Source organism: Phoca vitulina, unplaced genomic scaffold (assembly GCF_004348235.1).
Source record: "Phoca vitulina isolate PV1807 unplaced genomic scaffold, GSC_HSeal_1.0 scaffold67, whole genome shotgun sequence".
NCBI lineage: Eukaryota > Metazoa > Chordata > Mammalia > Carnivora > Phocidae > Phoca > Phoca vitulina.
This window is the reverse complement of record NW_022589770.1, coordinates 9,007,354-9,029,415: the sequence shown is the minus strand read 5'-3', so window position 1 is coordinate 9,029,415 and position 22,062 is coordinate 9,007,354.

Genomic DNA, 22,062 nt, shown 5'->3' with positions numbered 1-22,062 from the left:
AGGAACATGCATGGTCTCTTAAACTCAAAAATAATGTATTGGTAGGGGAAGAAATGGGAAATTTAACTTGTTAATTCCTCCTGTGATCTCAGCATCTCACCAGGGAATTAGTTTTCACACCATCTTGCGAAACAAAATTAAATCACTGTTTTACAGACGAGGACACTGTAAGTCATTCAGTAATTTCCCCAAGGCTATAGTTAGAAAATAAAAAATTAGGCTATGAACCCAGTATTCTGTTTCTACTACAGAGTGTTAAGAAATTTTCTTGAAAATTGAGAATTTAGAGTTACATTGGTTGATTCAGTGTTGAAGAAAGAAATTTCGGGTCTTATCATCTTACCTAGCATCAAAGAATTTTGTGCCAAATTAAAAAAAAAAAACAATAAAATAAAAGTTTTAACACAGTACAAGTCTACCTTAATTTATGGCTTAAAAGGTATTTAACCTGGTGAGAAAACATTCTTGAGCATCAAGATAAACATGGACAGATTTGTAAATGACCATTCGCAACAGTGACGTGCAGAGGGTTGATAGCATCAGAAGCTACAGTGTAAGAGAAAGATACAAAGACTGCTTGAGGATGCATGTGTTACCAAAAGGTAGAGGCTTAAACCAGTCAGTGAGGGTGACAAAAAGAGGGCAAGAGAGAGAAAGATGTGCTTTTTTTCCTTTCAGAGGTTTTAGCTAAGTTGGTTACCTTTTCTCTGGCACAACTCCCTTATGGTCACGAATGCTATTTTTTGATATGAGTAAGAGTATGACTTGGGCTTTACTTAGGGAAGTACAAGCTATTAAAGTGGACCTACAGTTAATTTGTCTCCAGAATTTTCTAATGGTGTGAAGAATACACTTTTGTCATGAAGGGCAAGTGTTTTCAGTGACATTTCAGTAAAACATCGACTGGAAGAGTAAACTAAGCCAATGGTTCTCAATCTTTTTCTTTTTAAATATACCATTTTTCAAACATAATTACTTTTTATCCTCAAATAGATGGATATTTGGATATACACGACACGTAACAATAGACCTTCTTTACTGGTATTATCAGTGTTGGGGATGTGAGACCTGCACTTGTGTCCTTCACCTGACCTGCACTTGTGTCCTTCACCTGACCTGCACTTGTGTCCTTCACCTGACACTCTATACTCCTAAAGCCCCATAAACATAAAGTGAAGACATCTGGTCTAATTCCATCTTCCAGTTTACACATGGTAAAGCTGAGGTCTAGAGAGATATATTTCCTTGTCTAGGGTTACACAGGTGGTTAATATATAACTGGAGTCCTGGTCTCATGCTTCCATTAACAATAGGCTACCTACGCTCACCTCCAGATTTCCTTGTCATGCCTTTCCCCTTGAGACCTGGTTTCCAATCCCATTCCCACCAAATATAACAGTAACTCTGAAGTTCTGAGTTAGCTCAGTGCTTTGAGGACACGCAGAGGCCTTTATGTTAATCCTAACATCCATAAATGTGTCATATTTATCACCTAACATGTTGAATTCAGTAGTGCTTTTGTCCAAACCTTTCACACAGACTTATATCCATACTGCTTTCTGTTATTTAAATGTTTCCAGTGTGTGTGTGTTGTTTCTACAACTAGTGAGAATGTTCCTTTAGGGGAGGGCCACATATTAAAATCACATAAAGAAAAAGAAGGGAAACAATTATATGTGGGTCATTGTTTACATAATGTCTTTTGAGGGCAAAAGAAATTATAGAGTAAGGAATTTTTAGTGTCTATCAACTAACCCGCAGTACTATACCATAGAAAAGATGGCCTATTCGTTTGTTGCTTTGTTTTTATCCTAAAGGTGTTTCTTGGAGTACAGATGTTTTCCATCATTTTTGTATGTTACCTCCCTATCTGTGATCTTTATCATGTCCCTATTGTTTGGTTATGAAAGGTAGGTTTATAGATAATTGTAATCTCTCAGATAGATATTAAAATATATCAGTATAAATGGTGTCTACTTTATTAACTTGTGTATGTGGTCTTGAACCAATGTTGCTAAAGAAATAACAGCAACAAAAAACTATTACCTACTGGGAAAATGTACAAATGTGTGAATTCTTTCACTTCAGTGTTGACAGAACAAAGACAAAATCAGTTGTGCAGTAGACACAAAGATATTGTTTATTTATACCTGACAAACAATGGAAAGGATCTTCTGGTTGGATATAATCTGACCTGTTGTTTTTGACTCCAGTTTCTCTTCCCCTCTCTTAACTTGCTTATTAAGGGTGGTGCTACAAATCACAGAGAGATAGAATTTTAAGAAGTTAAAGTATTAGAGAGATCTCCTGAAAATTTTGCTTTGGGTGTAAAATTTAAGTAGCTGTCATTAGTTAAGCTTTGAAAAAATATTGAAAAATCTATAAGGGGGAAAGCATACAAGAAAGGTATAAATTTGGACTGTAGTATTAGAAGACTGATTTAATATGAGCATGAAGAAGCTCTAAATTTTGGTAAATTTCATGATGACATTAAGGAGTGGAATAGTATATGGGAATGTCTGCCTATCCCTCTTATCTCTGATCATAGAGGGAAAAAAAAATCAGAAAATGCATTTATGCACCACAGATTGAGAGAGTTTTAAGGGAGACTCCATATGTGTGTATGTGTGTGTTTATGTGGGTATACACACACAATGTATATGTGTTTGTGTGTGTACTGTACATGTAAAATAGGTAAACTAACAATTGATACAGGTAAAAGCCAAATAAGAGAAGCAATTGAATAACTTGAAGTATGATAACTAGAATAATAATGTGCTACAAAGAAACAAATATTTTAATCTACTTTGCAGGGAAAACTATATTGCATTTTAAATTGAACCAAATGTCATTGATAGTAATATAAGAAAGAAACCACCACTGGCAGATCTAAATTACCTCTCAGACCTTGGGTATTTGTAGTTCTAATTTATATGATTATGTTGGCCTACAAAAATTCTTTTTGTAACATATACATTCTCCATAGTTACAAATACTGAATGGGTAAATTTTATCATCTTTAAGATTATTTAAAAAACATTCTAATCTAAAGGGATCTCATCTTTCAATATAAAGACAAGAGCTGGAATAGTGGAGTTGAAATATTGTTTAGTTTTTTGCAGAACTGACTGTGTATAGTGGCTAAGTAGATAATATACTTATAAAGCTAATATTTATTTCACAACCATAGTATGTTACCTTCATATTCTTCTGGTTTTGCACTTGTATATGAAAATTGACTCTTAAACATCCACAAGTAGCCTCTTCTCTTTTAAATTAAGATGTTCTTAAAAGTTGTTTATAAATCATTTTAAATATACAACATTAAAAATTAAGCCTAATTTACAAAGTTGATGCTTTATTTTTCTTACTGAGTATAGTTGACACACAATGTTGCATTAGTTTCAGGTCTACAACATAGTGATTCAGTATCTCTATATGTTATGCTGTGCTCACCACAAGTGTATATTCCATCTGTCACTATACGATGCTGTTAGAGTATCATTGACTATACTCCCTCTGCTGTACATTTTATTCTCATGATTTATTCATACCATAACTGGAAGCCTGTACCTCCCATTCCCCTTAATTCATTTTGTCCATCTCCCCCATCCCCTTCCATCTGGTAACCATCAGGTTGTTACCTGTATTTATAGGTCTGATTCTGCTTTTTGCTTGTTTATTCATTTGTTCTTAGTTTCTATATATGAGTGAAATTCTATGGTATTTGTCTTCTCAATCTGACTTATTTCACTCAGTATAAATATCCTTTGGGTCCATCCATGTTGTTCCAATGGCAAGGCCTCATCCTTACACAACCATAAAAAAGATGGGATCTTGCCATTTGTGAAATTGATGCTATAAATACTGTTATGGGCTGAACTGTGTTCTACCCCAGATTCATATGTTGAAGTCTTAAGTTAAAGTATAAGGAAAAACAGGTACCTGCCAGAGGATATGTGATGTATGCACTTGTTTCTCTGAAACAGAGACCAGCCCTAATACAAGGGTAATAGGATAATTTAGTTACAGATTTTAAGAAATTGCTGAAGGCCAAGTATGTGTTAGCAGGAGATTATAGAACCCTTTGTATCCACAGACAGGAGAATTCACACCTCTTGCAGTCCCTTTTCCTTTTTTTCCTCATTGAGCATATGCAGGGAGGATTGGGAGCAGTTGGCAGGGTGCCTGGAGAAACCCTCTCTGCGGTGAAGATCTAGAGAGGAGGGAGCACTGAGAGAAAGACACAAAAATGGCAAAGGAGTAGAATAATCCCTAAGAGACAGAAAACAAATAGAGGAGCTCTGTACTTGAGAAAGCTTCCATCCCATAACAGAGGGAGAGACAACCCAGGTAGAACCCAGCTTACTATCTGATTTGAGAAGGAGCTAAGAACTTGGAAAGATAAAAGTGGCTAGAGTTTGTAGAACAGAGTCTAAGAGAGCTGTATTGAGAAGAAACGACAGAGATCTACAGAGACTCCCACTAGAGTATTCAACAGAATATGCATGAGTGTGCTCACAAAAGGTAGCTACTTGACAATGAGAAAGGAATCACCTGAAGTGTTAAAAGGGAATGATATCTGTCACTTAGAGACAGGAACAGTGTCTGTTCTCACCAGATTGGAAAACTCACAATTCATGGAGCATGGGATAGAGTAACCCTGGTTTTGCCTCAGAAATGGGGAACACAGGCATACCTAGTTTTAGCATGCTTCACTTTATTGTGCTTCACAGATATTGCATCTTTTTTTTTTTTTTTTTTAATTGAAGGTTTGTAGTAACCCTGCATGGAACAAGTCTGTTACTACCATTTTTCCAATAGCATTTGCTCACTTTGTGTATTTCTATCACATTTTGATAATTCTTAAAATAGTTTAAGTTTTTAATTATTACATGTATGTTGATCTGTAATCACTGATTATGACTCACTGAAAGCTCAGACAATGGTTAACATTTTTTAGCAATAAAATATTTTTTAGTTAAGGTATGTACATTGTTTTTTAGACATAATGCTATTGCTCACTTAATAGACTACAGTATAGTGTAAACATAACTTTTATATGCACTGGGAAATCACAAATTCATTTGATTCACATTAGGGTGATACTTGCTTTATCATGGTAGTTCAGAACCAAACCCACAATATCTCTGAAGTATACATGTACTTAGCCCTAGATTCAACACTACTCTGATACTTACTAAAAATTTTAAACACAAGACTTGAAAGATCAAACTTTTTTTCGTGTAACTTAACTCTATCTCAGAGCAAATCTCAAAAGCAATTTATAAGGATACAAAAATCGTCACTCGCTAAGGTAAAATTCACAGTGTGTGGACCTAATAAAAAATTATCAGATATGCACAGTAGCCAAGAAATATTACCTACAATGAAATGAAAAGTCAGTATCAACCCAGACTGAAGCAGATATTTAAATTAACCATATAAAGACTTTAAAATAGTAAAAATAACTGTATTCAATATGTTAAAAAAAGTTTTTTTAAGTTAATTCAACATACAGTGTTATATTAGTTTTCGGTGTACAATACAGTGATTCAACACCTCCATACATCTCCCAGTGCTCATCATGACAAGTACATTCCTGAATCCCCATCACCTATTTAATCAATCCCCCCACCCATATCCCTCCTGGTAACTATCAGTTTGTTCTCTATATTAAGAGTCTGTTTCTTGGTTTGCCTCTCCATCTCTATTTTTCCCTTCACTTTTTCTTAAATTTCACATTTGAGTGAAATAATACTGTATTTATTTCTCTGACTGACTTATTTCACTTAGCATAATACTCTAACTTTATCGATGTCACTGCAAATGGCAAAATGTCATTCTTTTTTATGGCTGAGTACTGTTCCATTGTATATATATACCACATCTTCATTATCCATTCATCAGCTGATGGACACTTGGGCTGTTTCCATGATTTGGCTTTGTAAATAATGCTGCTATAAACATAGGGGTGCATGTATCCTTTTGAATTAGTAGTTTTGTATTCTTTGGGTAAATACCTAGTAGAGCAACTGCAGATCAGAGGGTCGTTCTATTTTTAACTTTCTGAGGAACCAGCATATTTTTTTCTAGAGTGGCTGCCCCAGTTTTCATTCCCACCAACAGTGCAAGATGGTTCCATTTCTCCACATTCTCACCAACACCTGGTGTTTCTTGTGTTTTTGATTTTAGCCACTCTGATAGGTGTGAGGTGATATCTCACTGTACTCTTAGTTTGCATTACCCTAATGATCAGTGATGTTGAGCATCTCTTCATGTGTCTATTGGCCATCTGTATATTTTATTTGGAAAAATGTCTATTCAAAAAAAAAAAATGTCTATTCATGTCTTCTGCCCATTTTTTAATTGGATTAATCATTTTATTTTATGAGTGTTGAGTTTTATAAGTTCTTTATATATTTTGGATATAACCCTTTATCAGATACGTCATTTACAAATATCTTCTGCCATTCAGTAGGTTGCATTTTAGTTTTATTAATTGTTTCCTTCACTGTGCAAAAGCTTTTTATCTTGATGAAGTCCTAATAGTTTATTTTTGTTTTTGTTTCCCTTGCCTCAGGAGACATACCTAGAAAGAAGTCGCTATGGCCGATGTCAAAGAGGTTACTGCCTGTGTTCTTCTCTAGGATTTGTATGGTTTCAGGTCTCATATTATGGTTTTGACTCCATTTTGAGTTTATTTTTGTGTATGGTGTAAGAAAGTGGTCCAGTTTTATTCTTTTGCATGTTGCTATCCAGTTTTCCCAACACCATTTGTTGAAGAGACATTCTTTTTCCCAGTGAATATTCTTTCCTGTTTTGTTGAAGATTAATTGACCTTATAGTTGTGGGTTCATTTCTGAGTTTTCTATTCTGTTCCATTGGTCTATGTGTCTATTTTTGTGCCAGTACCATACAGTTTTGGTCACTACAGCTTGGTAATATAAAACTGAAGTGTGGAATTGTGATGCTTCCAGCTTTGTTTTTCTTCAAGATTGTGTTGGCTGTTTGGGGTTGTTTGTGATTCCATACAAATTTTAAGATTGTTCTAGTTCTGTGATAATGCTGTTGGTATTCTGATAGGGATTGCATTAAATATGTAGCTTGCTTTGGATAGTATAGGCATTTTAACAATATTTGTTCTTCCAATCCATGGGTATGGAAAGTTTTTCCATTTCTTTGTATCATCTTCAGTTTCTTTCATCAGGGTTTTATAGTTTTAAGAGTACAGATCTCTTACCTCTTTGGTTACCTCTTCAGTTACCCCTAGGTATTTTATTGTTTGTGGTACAAATGCAAATGGGATTTATTCCTTAACGTCTCTTTCTGCTGCATCAATATTGGTGTATAGAAATGCAACAGATTTCTGTACAATGATTTTGTATCCTATGACTTTACTGAATTTGTGTGTCAGTTTTAGCAGTTCTTGGGTGGAGTCTTTAGGTTTTTCTAAATATAGTATCATGTCATATGCAAATAACGAAAGTTTGACTTTTTCCTTGCCAATTTGGATGCCTTTTATTTCTTTTTGTTGTCTGATTGCTGAGGCTAGGACTTCTAGTACTATGTTAAATAACAGTGGCGTAAGTGGACATCCCCATCTTGTTCCTCAACATAGAGGAAAAGCTCTCAGTTTTTCCCCATCGAGGATGATATTAGCTATGGAATTTTCATATATGGCCTTTTTTAAGTTGAGGTATGTTCCCTCTAAACCTGCTTTATTGAGGGTTTCTATCATGAATGGGTGTTGTACTTTGTCAATATGCTTTTTCTGCATCTATTGAAAGGATCATATGGTTCTTATACTTTTATTAATGTGATGTATCACATTGATTGTTTTGAAAATGTTAGACCACCCTCCTAACCCAGGAATGAATCCCACTTGATCCTGGTGAATGATTTTTTTAAATGTATTGTTGGATTCGGTTTGCCAGTATTTTATTTGAGGATTTTTGCATTTATGCTCATGAGGGATATTGGCCTGTAGTTCTTTTTTAATGGTGTCTTTATCTGGTTTTGGTATCAGGGTAAGATGGCCTCATATAATGAATTTGAAAGTTTTCTTTCCTTTTCTATTATTTGGAATAGTTTGAGAAGAATAGGCATTAACTCCTCTTTAAATGTTTGGTAGAATTTGCCTGTGAAGTCATCTGGTCCTGGACTTTTGTTTGTTGGGAGTTTTTTGATTACTGATCCAATTTCTTGGCTCGTTATAGGTGTTCAAGTTTTTTTATTTCTTCCTGTTTCAGTTTTGGTAATTTATATGTTTCTGAGAATTTATTTATTTTCTCCATGTTGTCCAGTTTGTTGGCATATAGGTTTTCAAAATATTCTCTCAATAATTGTATTTCTGTGGTGTTGGCTGTTATTTCTCCTTTCTCATTTGTGATTTTATTCATTTGGGTCTTTCCTCTCTCTCTCTTCTTTTTTCTTTTCTTTCTTTTTTTTTTTTTTTTTTTTTACGATAAGTCTGACTAGAGGTTTATGAAGTTTATTAATTTTTTTGAAGAAACTACTCCTGGTTTCATTGATCTATTCATTTTTTTTTTTTTTTTTTTAGTTTCTGTATCATTTATTTCTGCCCTATTCTTTATTATTTCCTTCCTTCTGCTGGCATTAGGCTTCATTTGTTGTTCTTTTCCTACCTCCTTTAGGTATAAAGTTAGGTTGTTTATTTGAGATTTTTCTTGCTTCTCAAGTTAGGCCAGTATTGCTATATATTTCTCTCTTAAGATCATTTTTCCTGCATCCCAGAGGTTTTGGACCATTGTGTTTTCATTTTCATTAGTTTCCAAGTATTTTTTTTTTTTTTTAAGAATTTATTTATTTGTGAGAAAGAGAGAAAGCGAGTGCACAAGCAGGGGAGTGGCAGGCAGAAGGAGAAGCAGCCTCACTGTTGAGCAAGGAGCCCAATATGGGACTCGGTCCCAGGACTCTGGGATCATGACCTGAGCCAAAGGCAAACACTTTAACTGACTGAGCCACCCAGGCTTCCCTCCATGTATTTTTTTTTTTTAATTCCTTTGATTTTCTGGTTGACATATTTATTTGTTAGTAGCAAGTTGTTTAACTTCCACGTATTTTTGGTATTTCCAGATTTTTTCTTGTGGTTGACATCTAGTTTCATAGCATTGTGTTTAGAAAGGGTGCATGTTATGATTTCAGTCGTTCTGTATTTGTTGAGGCTTGATTTGTAACCTAATATGTAATCTATTCTGGAGAATGTCCCATGTACACTTGAAAAGAATGTGTATTCTGCTTTTTATGATGGAATGTTTGAATATATCTCTTTTTTTTTAAATAATACAATATGTAATTTAATTTAATTTTTTATTATGTTATATTAATCACCATACATCACATCATTAGTTTTTGATTTAGTGTTTCATGATTCATTGTGTATAACACCCAGTGCTCCATGCAGAATGTGCCCTCTTTAATACCCATCACCAGGCTAACCCATCCTCTCACCCCCCTCCCCTCTAGAACCCTCAGTTTGTTTTTCAGAGTCCATAGTCTCTCATGGTTCGTCTCCCCCTCCGATTTCCCCCCCTTCATTCTTCCCCTCTGGCTATCTTCTTCTTCTTCTTCTTCTTTTTTTTTTTTTTTTTTTAACATATAATGTATTATTTGTTTCAGAGGTACAGGACTGTGATTCAACAGACCATCTGGTCCAATATGGCATTCAAAGCAATTGTTTCCTTGTTTATTTTCTGTGTAGATGATCTTTCCATTGATGTAAGTGGGGTGCTAAGTCCTCTACTACTATTGTATTATTTGTATTGTATTGTATTATTTGTATTGTATTGTATTGTATTGTATTATTATCAATTAGTTCCTTTTTGTTTGTTATTAATTGTCATATATTTGGGTGCTCCCATTTTGGGGTCATAAATACTTACAATTGTTATATCTTCTTGTTGGATTGTCCACTTTATTATATAGTGCCCTTCTTATTCTCTTGTTACAGTCTTTGTTTTAATGTCTATTTCATCCAATATAAGTATTGCTACCCAGCTTTATTTAATGATTTTATTTCATTTTATTTTTTGGACCCCAGCTTTCATTGACATCCATTTGCATGATAAATATTTCTCCATCCCCTCACTCACAATCTGTAGGTGTCATTAGGTCCAAAATGAGTCTCTTGTAGGCAGTATATATATATATATATATATATATATATATATATATATATATATGTATATATATATATTTTTTTTTTTTAAGCCACTCTGTCACCATGTCTTTTGATTGGAGCATTTAGTCCATTTGCATTCAAAGTAATTATTGATAGATATGTATTTAATGTTATTTTATTACTTGTGTTGCCATTGTTTCTGGAGATCTTCCCCAATCCTTTTTTGTCTTTGCCACTTTTGGTCCCATTTATTATTTCTTGCAGGGCAAGTTTAGTGGCCATGAACTCTAGGTTTTGCTTGTCTGGGAAACTCTTTATATCTATTTCTATTCTGAATGACAGCCTTGCTGGATAGACTATTCTTGTCTGCAGATTTTTCCCATTCAACACTTTGAATGTATCATGCCACTCCTTTCTGCCTTGCCAAGTTTCTGTTGAGAAATCTCCTGCTAGCTTTCTGGATTTCCCTTTATAAGTTACTGTCTTCTATTGTCTTTCTGCTTTTCTTTTTTTCTTTATCACTTTATTTTGTAAATTTAATTACAATGTGTCTTGGTGTTGGCCTGTTTTTGTTGGTTTTGATGGGAGTTCTCTGTGCTTCCTGGATCTGGATGTCTGTTTCCTTCCCCAGATTAAGGAATATGCTCCTGTCTCTTGCCCTTCTCTGTGATCATGGTTCTTTCCCCTCTGTAGAACCTGGGATCTCTTTCTCTCCTAACTTCCTACTTTCTTCAGTGTGGCCTGTTCTCTCCCTTTAGTTTTGAGTTTGTTCTGTCAGTCTTCAGGTCTATTTCTGGCATATTTAGGATGATTTGATACTTATCTAGTTGTGTTCATGGGATGAACCAAGCCTAGGGCCCTCCTACTCTGCCGCCATCTTACTCTCCTCTGAAAATGTTAAAAAATTTTAAGTAGATGATATAAAAAGGAAGGTATAATCCATTCCAAAAAATATTCAGCCATAAATTCTTCAAAGATTTGTTCTCTAATCCCATCTCTTCTCTTTCCTAGGATTCCAATTACACTTAGATCATACCACCTGATATTGTCATACACCTCATTGATGCCCTGTACATCCTCTTTAATATATTTTCTCCCTGGGGTTTCATTTTGGATACTTTCTATTATTATCTGATAAAGTTTACTAATCTTTTTTTTCCTTGCAATATATTGTTCATTATTAATCTCAAGTGTACATATATATTTTTTTAGTTTTTAACTTTGAAAATTAGTTTTTATTCTTTTTTATATCTTTTATTCATCTTCTTAAAATTTTGAACATATTGAATACAGTTACTATAACTGTTTTAATGTCTGTGATAATTAAAAGATATCAGAATATTCCTACATTTTTGTAAATTAAACAACATCCTTTTAAATAACTCATGAGATCAAAGAGGAAGTGGCAAGAGAAACTGGAAAATACAGTGATTTAAACAAAAATCAATTCTGTGCATACCAAAATTTGAGGAAAGCTGCTAATGCAGTTTTTTATGGAAATTTAAGGCATAAATAATCCAGTTTCCCTGTAAGAAACTAGGGGGAAAAATCAATTACCCTGAAAAAAAAAAAAAAAAAAGGAGGACAAAAGTAATAATAAATATAGGAACAAAATAATTGAAGCTAAGAACAAGAAAAGAATAAAGAAAATAGTAAAAATGGGGGCACCTGGGTGGCTCAGTTGGTTGGGCGACTGCCTTCGGCTCAGGTCATGATCCTGGAGTCCCTGGATCGAGTCCCGCATCGGGCTCCCTGCTCGGCAGGGAGTCTGCTTCTCCCTCTGACCCTAACCCCTCTCATGTGCTCCCTCTCATTCTCTCTCTCTCAAATAAATAAATAAAATATTAAAAAAATAAAATAAAATAGTAAAAATGATTAAGTAGCTACTTATTGATAAACATCAATAAAATGGAAATCCGCTTGTTAGACTGACCAGTGTGTAAAAAGTAATGACAACAAACACAAACTCACAAATGTCAGGAATTAAAGAAGCATTGCTATAGACCATAAAGACATTTTCAAAATAATAGAATGCTACAAGGAAAAAAAAAAAAAAAAACTTGTGAATTTATACTCAAGAACAATAGAAAACATGAGTAGTCTGTATGTATTAAATAAATATAATTTTTGATAAGAATATACAGGAAAACAATATTTCTGGTCCAGATTTTTTTTTTTTTTAGAGAAATTCTACCAAACTTTTAGAAAATAATATTGAGATTTCTGTAATGATGGAGTAAAAACCTCCAAAACCTGCTGATCCATAAAAGCACAAGAACACTGGCAACAATGTTCAAAATCAACTTTTTAGAATGCAAGAAATTAACCAAAGACTTGCAACAGTCTGAGGAACATTTAGCTAATAAAAATGGCTGGATCTTGTTAAGGATGATGAAATTTGTGGCAATTTAGTTTTTCCTATTCAATCCCTGACCCCACTCCACAATAAATTTGAAAACCAGGAACCTCACAATCATAATAGTCATGAAACCTGAAAGACTAGCAGTCACTAAGGGAGAAGAATGTATTTCAAGCTTCCAAAGTCTCAACATTAAGTATTTTTCATTATTTGATTTGTCTGGCAGTTCTGTGGAAAAACTCACTGGCATTGCTTGTCTTTATTTGATTTGACTCAGAACTCACTCATGGCAAACAACCTTTCCCCTGGAATCCTTATCAGAAGCAATCAGTAGCAATTATTCATAATTGCAGGTCTTTGAGACAGCAGTAACAGTTTGAGGAAACTAAAAGCTGACCAAAAACTCAAAATGAAAAGCTGGAAATGAGATGTCAAAAGGTGGCCTTGAAAAGCTACATAACCTATTTCTGGAAATCTAAAAATCCAGAGGCATGTAGAGTTTTATACATAAGCCAGGAAAGGCCTGATTAAGCCCCACCTAATATATAATCTCAGGCTGATCTTTTGGATACATGCAAGCAGAAAATAAGGTGGAGGCAGAATTTTAATTGTAAGAGTGTGGAAGGTGTTTTGAAACATACACACAAAACTTATTGCAAAGGCTCATAGACTTACTAGTTCAAGGTATTTAAGGAAAAAACAAAAAAATAAAAACAAAAAATAAACAAATTACTGATGTCCAATCATAGCTTACTGGAGATATCTCAATGGTCTTACACAGCAAATAATAATACATTACAAAATTAATTAAGGAAAACCACAAACAGTAGTTACAAAGACAACCACAATAATCCCTGAAAGCAGAAGAAATTTAATTTCCAGAGTTGCTGTATTATATTGTTTTAAATATCTGGCTATCAACAAAGAAAAATTACAAGACATGCAAAGAAATTGGAAAGTGAGAAAACATCAATGGAAACTCTTCCTGAGGGGCACCTGGGCAGCTCAGTCTGTTAAGTGTCTGCCTTCAGCTCAGGTCATGATCTCAGGGTCCTGGGATCAAGCCCTGTGTCAGGCTCTGCTCAGCGGGGAGTGAGCTTCTCCCACTCACTCTGCTCCTCTTGCCCCCACGCATGCTCACTCTCTCTCTCTCCCTCTCTCAAATAAATAAGGAAAAATCTTAAAAAAAAGAAATTTTTCCTGAATATGCCCAGATATTAACTTACTAGACAAAGACTTTAAGTCAACTTTAATTCAAACTATGTTCAAAGAACTAAAAGGAAACCATGCCGAAAGAATCAAAGTATGAGTATAATGTCTCAACAAATAGAAAATATCAATAGAGAAAGGTGCAGAAAAAATATTTGACAGAATTAATGGCCATAGATTTCTCAGTTTTGATGAAAAACTTTAATCTCCATAAACAATAAGCTCAACAGATTCCAGATAGCACAAAACTGAAGATATCCATACCTAGCCACATCATTGTTGAACTTTCTAAAGCCAAAAGGAGAGAGAAAGAGAAACTTGGAAGGGTGGCATTAAAAGTGCTGAAAGGAAAGAAAAAATGTTAACTAAGAATTCCATATCAGGAAAAACTATCCTTCAACAATGAAGAAGAGCTTCTTCTACATCTCAGAAGATGGACAGATGCACTTTTCCATATCTTCCCACAAAATATAACTAAACACCAAGAGCACTATCTCTATCTATCTATCTATCTATCTATCTATCTATCTATCTATCTATCATCTATCTATCTATCTATATATCTGTATCTATCTATATATATCTATATCTATATATCTAAGAAAGGTGAAAGTAGATGAGCTAGTAATCCTATTAGCAAGGAACAAAGTATGTTGAGTTCTTGGGTTTCTTTTTGACTCATGTATGTCACACTTGGAGCTGAAATATATGGCAAAATGAAAATGCTTATGGCTGCACACACACACAAAAAATCTCTGAAACATTTTCTCTCTAGCCAAATGACCAGGAAACTGGGGAATCTGGCAAGACAATAAAACATTTAGACAATAATCATGCTAACAAAACACCACAAAAAATAATTTGTCCCCAACCTCATCCACACCAATAAAACCTTAAAGGGGAACCTGGACTTCCACACAAATTAGTCAAGAATGAAGCTCTCCAGAATCTCACCAGAGTGCTGTCAGAGAGGGCAAAGTAGGGAAGGTAGATATCCAGCTTTGCCTGTGATAACCAAACTTCCACCCATCATGATTTCAGTAGAGACAACAAGGGAAACCTGAAATTCCACTGGCACCAAGCAATAAGGAGGCACTCCTACTCTAAACCCTGTGGTGCTCACAAAGATGAGAGTCAGCACTTTCACCATTGCCTAGGAGTCACCACCCATACCACTGGGTCAATACGGAGCTTGTGTGCATCTGGAACTTCCACCTCTACCCAGATGCCCCACTCACTCGAGCATCAATAGAGACTGAATCAGAAACCTGTACTTCTATCTTTAATTGGATGTTATAAGACAGTGACCTCCCCATCCCCGTTGTAGCAATGTAAGGGACAGCCAGCTAAAATAAATTTTAAAAGTTCAAACAATAACAACAGTAACACAATATGAAAACATCCTGGTTTCAATTGAAAATCAGTTTTCAAAATAAGATCCTAGAAAATCACAAACTGATGGAAAAATCACCAGATACCAATATAGACATAAGAAAGAAGCTAAAAGTACTTGACAAAAGATTTTAGAATGACCAAGATAAGAGCTGAGTAAATATGAATACATTTAAAACAAATTAAAAATAGTAAGTCTCAGGAAAGAAATTGAAATTTTAAAGGAGTTAAAGGAAAATGTAAAATAAATTAAGGCACATTTTCCTGAATAACCAATAGACCATTAAAGAACCGGAAAGGGAGGGCGCCTGGGTGTCTCAGTTGGTTAAGCGACTGCCTTCAGCTCAGGTCATGATCCTGGAGTCCCGGGATCGAGTCCCGCATCGGGCTCCCTGCTCGGCGGGGAGTCTGCTTCTCCCTCTGACCCTGCCCCCTCTCATGTGCTCTCTCTCTCTCATTCTCTCTGTCTCAAATAAATAAATAAAATCTTAAAAAAAAAAAAAAAAAAAAAAAGAATTGGAAAGGGAATTAGAAAATATTTTCAAATGATTGAAACAAACATATTCCATGCCAAAAATTAGACAATTAAGGTAGTGTATGGAGGGAAATTTAGAGCTCTAAACAATAGTAATAAAAAAAGAGAAAAATCTCAATTCAAAAGACTTTACCCTAATGGTTACCCTTAATAAAATAGAAAAAGAAAAAACTCAATGCTAAATAAGTAGAAGGAAGGAAATAACAAAGACAAAGCAGAAATAAATGGAATAGAAAGTTAAATAAATAATAAATAAATAAAACCAAAACAACCAAAAGTTGGTTCTGTGGAAAGATAAACAATTAACTAGTAAACAATGACCTCGAAAAAACTCAAAATAATGATATCAGGGATAGAGGGAATGCTACTATTGACTAAAAGGTAGTGAAGGATAAAAAGAATTATAAGGAAATACTATGGAACAATTGTATGGCAATAAGTTAGTTAACTTAGATAAAATAAATTACTATAGACCTGTAATGGATAGAGAGATTGAACCAGTAATCACAAAACTTCCCACAACAAAAACCTTGGCCCAGATGGCTTCCCTGTTTATTTCTACCAAATACTTAAATTAAGTATTAACACAAATGTTTTACAAACTCCTCTGAAAGTCAAAATGGTGAGAACATTTATCAGCTTATTCTATGAAGCTGGTATTACTCTAATATCAAAATCAGATGTCAGAAGAAAAATAAACCACAGTCAGATATCTGTTATAAATGTAAATGTAAAAGTCTAAAAAAAAGCAACAAAGTAATCAACAATATATAGAAAGCCTTACTCACTATAAACAAAGTAGATTTATCTTATGTACACAGGTTTGTTACAGGTTTGCTTTCAGTGGGGATGAAATGTTCTGTAGATAAAGGAGATGATTGCACACCTGTTTGAATATACTGAAAAACCACCATGCACTTTTTAAAGAAAGTGAATTTTATGGTGTGTGAATTATATCTCACAAAACTCTTTTAAAAGCTAATACTAATCCTAGTATTACAATTTTCTTCAAAATACTGAAAGAGACAGTAACACATCCTAACTCATGTTATAAGGCATAGATTACCTGGGTCCCAAATCAGAAAAGTAAAGCAAAACAAAAACAAAACTAAAAAATTCCACAAATTTACAACACAATATTTCTCCAGAATATAGATGCAAAAATCCTCAAACTATCACTTAAATTATGCAATACATGTAAACAGTAATACATAATGACAAAATGGGATTTACCCTAAAAAGGCAAGCCTGGATCATTGTTTGAAAAGTGATGTATTTAGGGGTGATTGGCTGGCTTAGTGGATGGAGTGTGTGACTCTTGATCTTGGATTTGTAAGTTTGAGCCCCATGTTGGGTGTAGAGATTATTTAAAAATAAAACCTTTTTAAAAAGTGGTCTATTTCATTAAAGAAAAAAATGATAAAGCTTAATAGATGCAGAAAAACATTTGACAAAATTCAGTATCCATTCAACTTTCATAGTCAAAACACACACATACATACACTCATATACCTTCATGATTTAAAAAACAATGACTACGAACTGGTATAAAAGTTGACTTTTCTGAATTAGATAAAGGGCTTTTATAAAACCAAATCAAAAAAGCCATGTAATCCATATTTAATGAAAAATGACACAATATGTTATTCTGATTTCAGGAGGCAAGCATTTTCTGCCCTAAACGTTCTTATTTACCATTGTACTAGAGGTAATAACTAGTGCAATAAAATATTTTAAAAATGCAATTAAAAAAGTATGAATAAAAGGACTTCAGATTACATTATTTTCTTTATAGAAATCCAAATAAGGTACCAAAAAGCTACTAGACATAGTGACTTTAATAGTGTTATAGGATGTATGTTACATATACAAAAATACATCAAATTTCTAAATGATAGCAGGGGAAATCAAAATAAATAGCATTTTATACTAGTAATCAATGAAATACTTAAAGATTTAGCAAAAGTGGTTAATGTCTGGTTGCTGAAAACTACAAAATATATTAATGAAAGAAATCCAAAAAGACCTAAATAAATGGAAAATATATGTCATGGATTGATATTGTTAAGGTGTCAGTTCTTCTCAAAATGCTCCTAATATTTTCAGTGCAATTTCAATCAAAATAGTAGTAAGATAGCTGCAGAAATTGTTAAGCTGATTCTAAAATTCTTAATAAAAACAGCAAAGCAAAACAAAAATTAGAAAGCTGAAAAAATTATGAGAAAGAACAAGGTTAGAGGACTCACACTATTTGATTTCAATATATAAAACAGAACTTCACATATGTGTTGTGAATAAAGGTCATGTGTTATTGAATAAATATAGAGAGAGAATAGAACAGAGAGTCCAGAAATAGAGGTACACAAATATAGGAAAACAATTTTTAAAAGTGATGCCAATTAAGGAAGGATAGATAGTGTTTTCAGCAAATGGTGGAGTAATTGGACATATATACTTTAAAAACTAACCTTGATTCATATATTTAAGTGTATACAAAAAGTATCTCAAAATGGATCACATTCAAATATAAAACAAGAAAACTATAAAACACATAAAAGGAAACATCAGAAAAAATCTTGGAGACTTTAGACTAGGCAAAGCTTCCATGGATATGATGCCCAAATCACACTGAATAAAATAAAAACTTGATAAATTGGATTTAATCAAAATTAAGAACTATTGCTTTACAAATGTTTTTACTAAGAATAAAAACAAGTCATAGATTGGAAGAAAATGTCTGACAATCTCATATCTGATAAAATATTTGTTACTAGAATACATGTAGTTTATTCTAAAAACACAATGATTGGAAAACAAACATCCAGATTTTAAAAATGAATAAATAATTCAAATAGACACTACAGAGATATAAATTAAAAGTACCCTGAAGTACCACTACAGTACTTGAATAAATAGATCTTTCTGAAAAGCTAACACTTGTTCATGAGGTTGCTGAGCAACTGGAATTCTCATATTTTCTGGTGGTAATGCAAACTGGTACAGTCACTTTGAATATGTTTTCCAGATTCTTATAAAGCTAAACATATACTTACCATATGATTTGGTAATTTCTCACCTAGGTATTTGCTAAGTGAAATAATAACTTCTGCTCATACAATTTCTTACATACAAATGCTTATTACAGCTTTACTTGTAAAACATAGAAGCAACTCAAGTGGCTCTCAAATGGGAAAAGGGCAAACTATTGTGCAATAAATAAATTCTAGGTAGAGGTCTTCTCAGAAGATGGACAAGTAGAAAGACCCTAAGATTACTCTGTCCCACCTTTACAAATAGACATTACTCATATCCAAGTAAATAAACCAGAGAGCCGCTCAAAGATTGGCAGAACAAATTCCACAAATATACGTAGAGAAGAATCCACATTGGAGAGATCAGGATGAGCAGAAATTGGTAGGGAGCTGTCTGCAAGAGGAGCTGCAGAGAGAGTAAAGGGAAAGCACCAGGGAGCCCACCTGAGGAAAACAAATCCCCATAGTGTCTGGCCTTAAAAACCAGGGCGGCTGAATTCCATGAGTTTGTATAACCAGCGGGACTTGGAGTCTGGAGCTATAAAAGTCAGCTGATTCACCACTGGGTAAGCCTGGAAGGAAGCAACTGTTCACACAATGCCTGAGGCAAACAGAAGGGAGATCTGTTTATACTGATTTCTGAGCATGTTGGAGGACTTCTCAGGAAAAAAAGGGCAGTCACCATTTTCCTTCCTCATCCCCAACATAAACATAGAACTGCACAGATATTTACTACCTAACCTGCTAGCAGTGCATCCTGCCCTCCTGAGAACTCACCCACCCCAAACCTGCTGACCTTGGCCTTGCGCTTAGCACAAATTTTAACTTGGTATGTTCCCTGCCTAGCCACAGCCTTCTTCTGCCATGCTTTCAGTTGGTCATCATGCTTCAGGTTATCTGGCTTAGGATTTGTAGGCTCAGTGCAAATATTGCTAATGCCATGCATGAGCCCTATGCAGCCACCATACACACAGACACCACACCCCTGGCTGCCACAGCAAGCTGCACCTCCAGCAGCCATTCTGCTGGGAGGGATCCAGCCTGTGACTAGCCGCTCAGTGCAAATTTTGCTAATTCTGCTGCCCCACCCCTGACCCTCTTCCAGTCATGCCCCCTTAAAGCTGGCCTGCCTGGGTTTCACTAAAACCACAGAGAGCAAGAACAGCTCACAACAAACAGTCAGTGCAGAGAGTCTGTGCTGAAAGGGAAAACAACCCAGACACAGTAGCAGGATGTAAACAACACACATAGGAGACTCCCCTGAAGTAACAGGTTCTGGTGAATAAGGGACAATGCACTGCAAGGCACTATAGGACCTCTTCTTCATAAAGTCACTACTTTCACTACCAGAAGCTGACTTCCCTAATACAGATAAATAGACACAGAGGGGTAGACAAAATGAGGAGATAGAGGAATATGTTCCAAATGAAAGAACAGGAAAAAATCACAGCAGGAGATCTAAATGAAACAGAAACAAGTAATATGTCTGATAGAGAATTTAAAGTAATGATCATAAAGATACTCACTGGACTTCAGAGAAGGGTTGAGGACATCAGTGAGACCCTTGACAAAGATAAAAAAAATAACATATCAGAGATGAAGAACTCAAATGAAATAAAAAATACCATAGAAGGAATAAATAGTAGGCTACAGGAAACAGAGGAATGTATCAGTGACCTGTAGGATGAGTAATGGAAGGCAGTCAACCTGAACAGATGAAGGACAAATACTGCCTAATGAGAATAGACTTAGAGAACTCAGTGATTCACTCAAGGAAAATAACATTTGCATTATAGGGATTCCAGAAGGAGAAGAGAGAAAAAAAAGGGGGGCAGACTATGTATTTGAAGAAACAATAGCTGAAAAATTCCTGAATCTGGGAGGGAAACAGAGATCCAGATTCAGGACATACAGAGATGCCCCAACAAATTAAACCCAGGAAAGTCCACACCAAGACACATAGTAATGAAAATGGCAAAAAATAGTGATAAAGAATTTTATTTTATTTTACTTTATTTTAAAGATTTTATTTATTTGACAGAGAGAGACACAGTGAGAGAGGGAACACAAGCAGGGGGAGAGGGAGAGGGAAAAGCAGGCTTCCCATGGAGGAGGGAGCCTGATGCGGGGCTCGATCCCAGGACCCCAGGATCATGACCCAATCCGAAGGCAGATGCTTAATGACTGATCCACCCAGGCACCCCGTGATAAAGAATTTTAAAGGTTTCAAGAAAAAAGAAGACATATACATTCAAAACAAACTCCATAAGGCTATTAGCTGATTTTTCAGCAGAAACTTTGCAGGCCAGAAGAGAGTAGCATGATGTATTTAAAGTGCTGAAAGGGAAAAATCTGCAGCCAAGAATGCTCTATCCAGTAAGGTTATCATTCAAAATAGAAGGAAAGATAAAGAGGTTCTCAGGCAAACAAAGGTTAAAAGAATCCATGATCACTAAACCAGCCCTAAAATAACTGCTAAGGGGGACTCTGTGAATGGAGTAAGAAAAATAGGAAGCACAAAAACAACACAAAACAAAACAAATATATCTGTAAAAATTAGTCAAGAAAAGCACAAAATAAAAGGATGTAAAATATGATATCAAATATCTGAAATATGGAGGTCATGTTAAAAATTAAGCGACCATGATTAAATCATAATATAGACTGCTATATGCAGATGTTATATATAAACAAAATGGTAAAAACAAAAAACAGTAATAGAAATGCAAAAAAAATAAAGAGTAAGGAATCCAAGCATATTGCTAAAGAAAACCAAGAAGCCATGAAAAAGAAAAAGAGAGGAAAGGATCATAGATAAACTACAAAAACCACAAAACAAGTAACAAAATGGCAATAAATATATATTTATCAATAATTACTTTGAATGTAAATGGACTAAAAGTTCCAATCAATAGACATAGGTGAGAATGGATAAAAATAAAAAAAAAAATAAATTAAAAAAATTAAAAAACCCATCTATATGCTAACTACAAGAGACTCATTTCAGACTTAAAGATACCTGCAGATTGAAAGTAAGAGGATGGAGAAACATTTATATGCAAATGGATGTCAAAAGAAAGCCTGAGTAGCAATACTTATTTTAGACAAAGTAAACGTTAAACACAGTCTCTAAAAAGGGACAAAGTAGGACAGTATATAATAATAAAGGAGACAATCCAACAAGAAGATACAGCAATTATAAATATTTATGTACCCATAATGGGAGTACCCAAATACATAAAATAATTAATAACAAACATAAAGGAATTAATCAATAGTAATACAATAATAGTGGGGAAGTTTAATACCCTACTTACATCAATGGATAGATCATCCAAACAGAAAACCAACAAGGAGACAGTGGCTTTGAATGACACGCCCGACCAGAAGG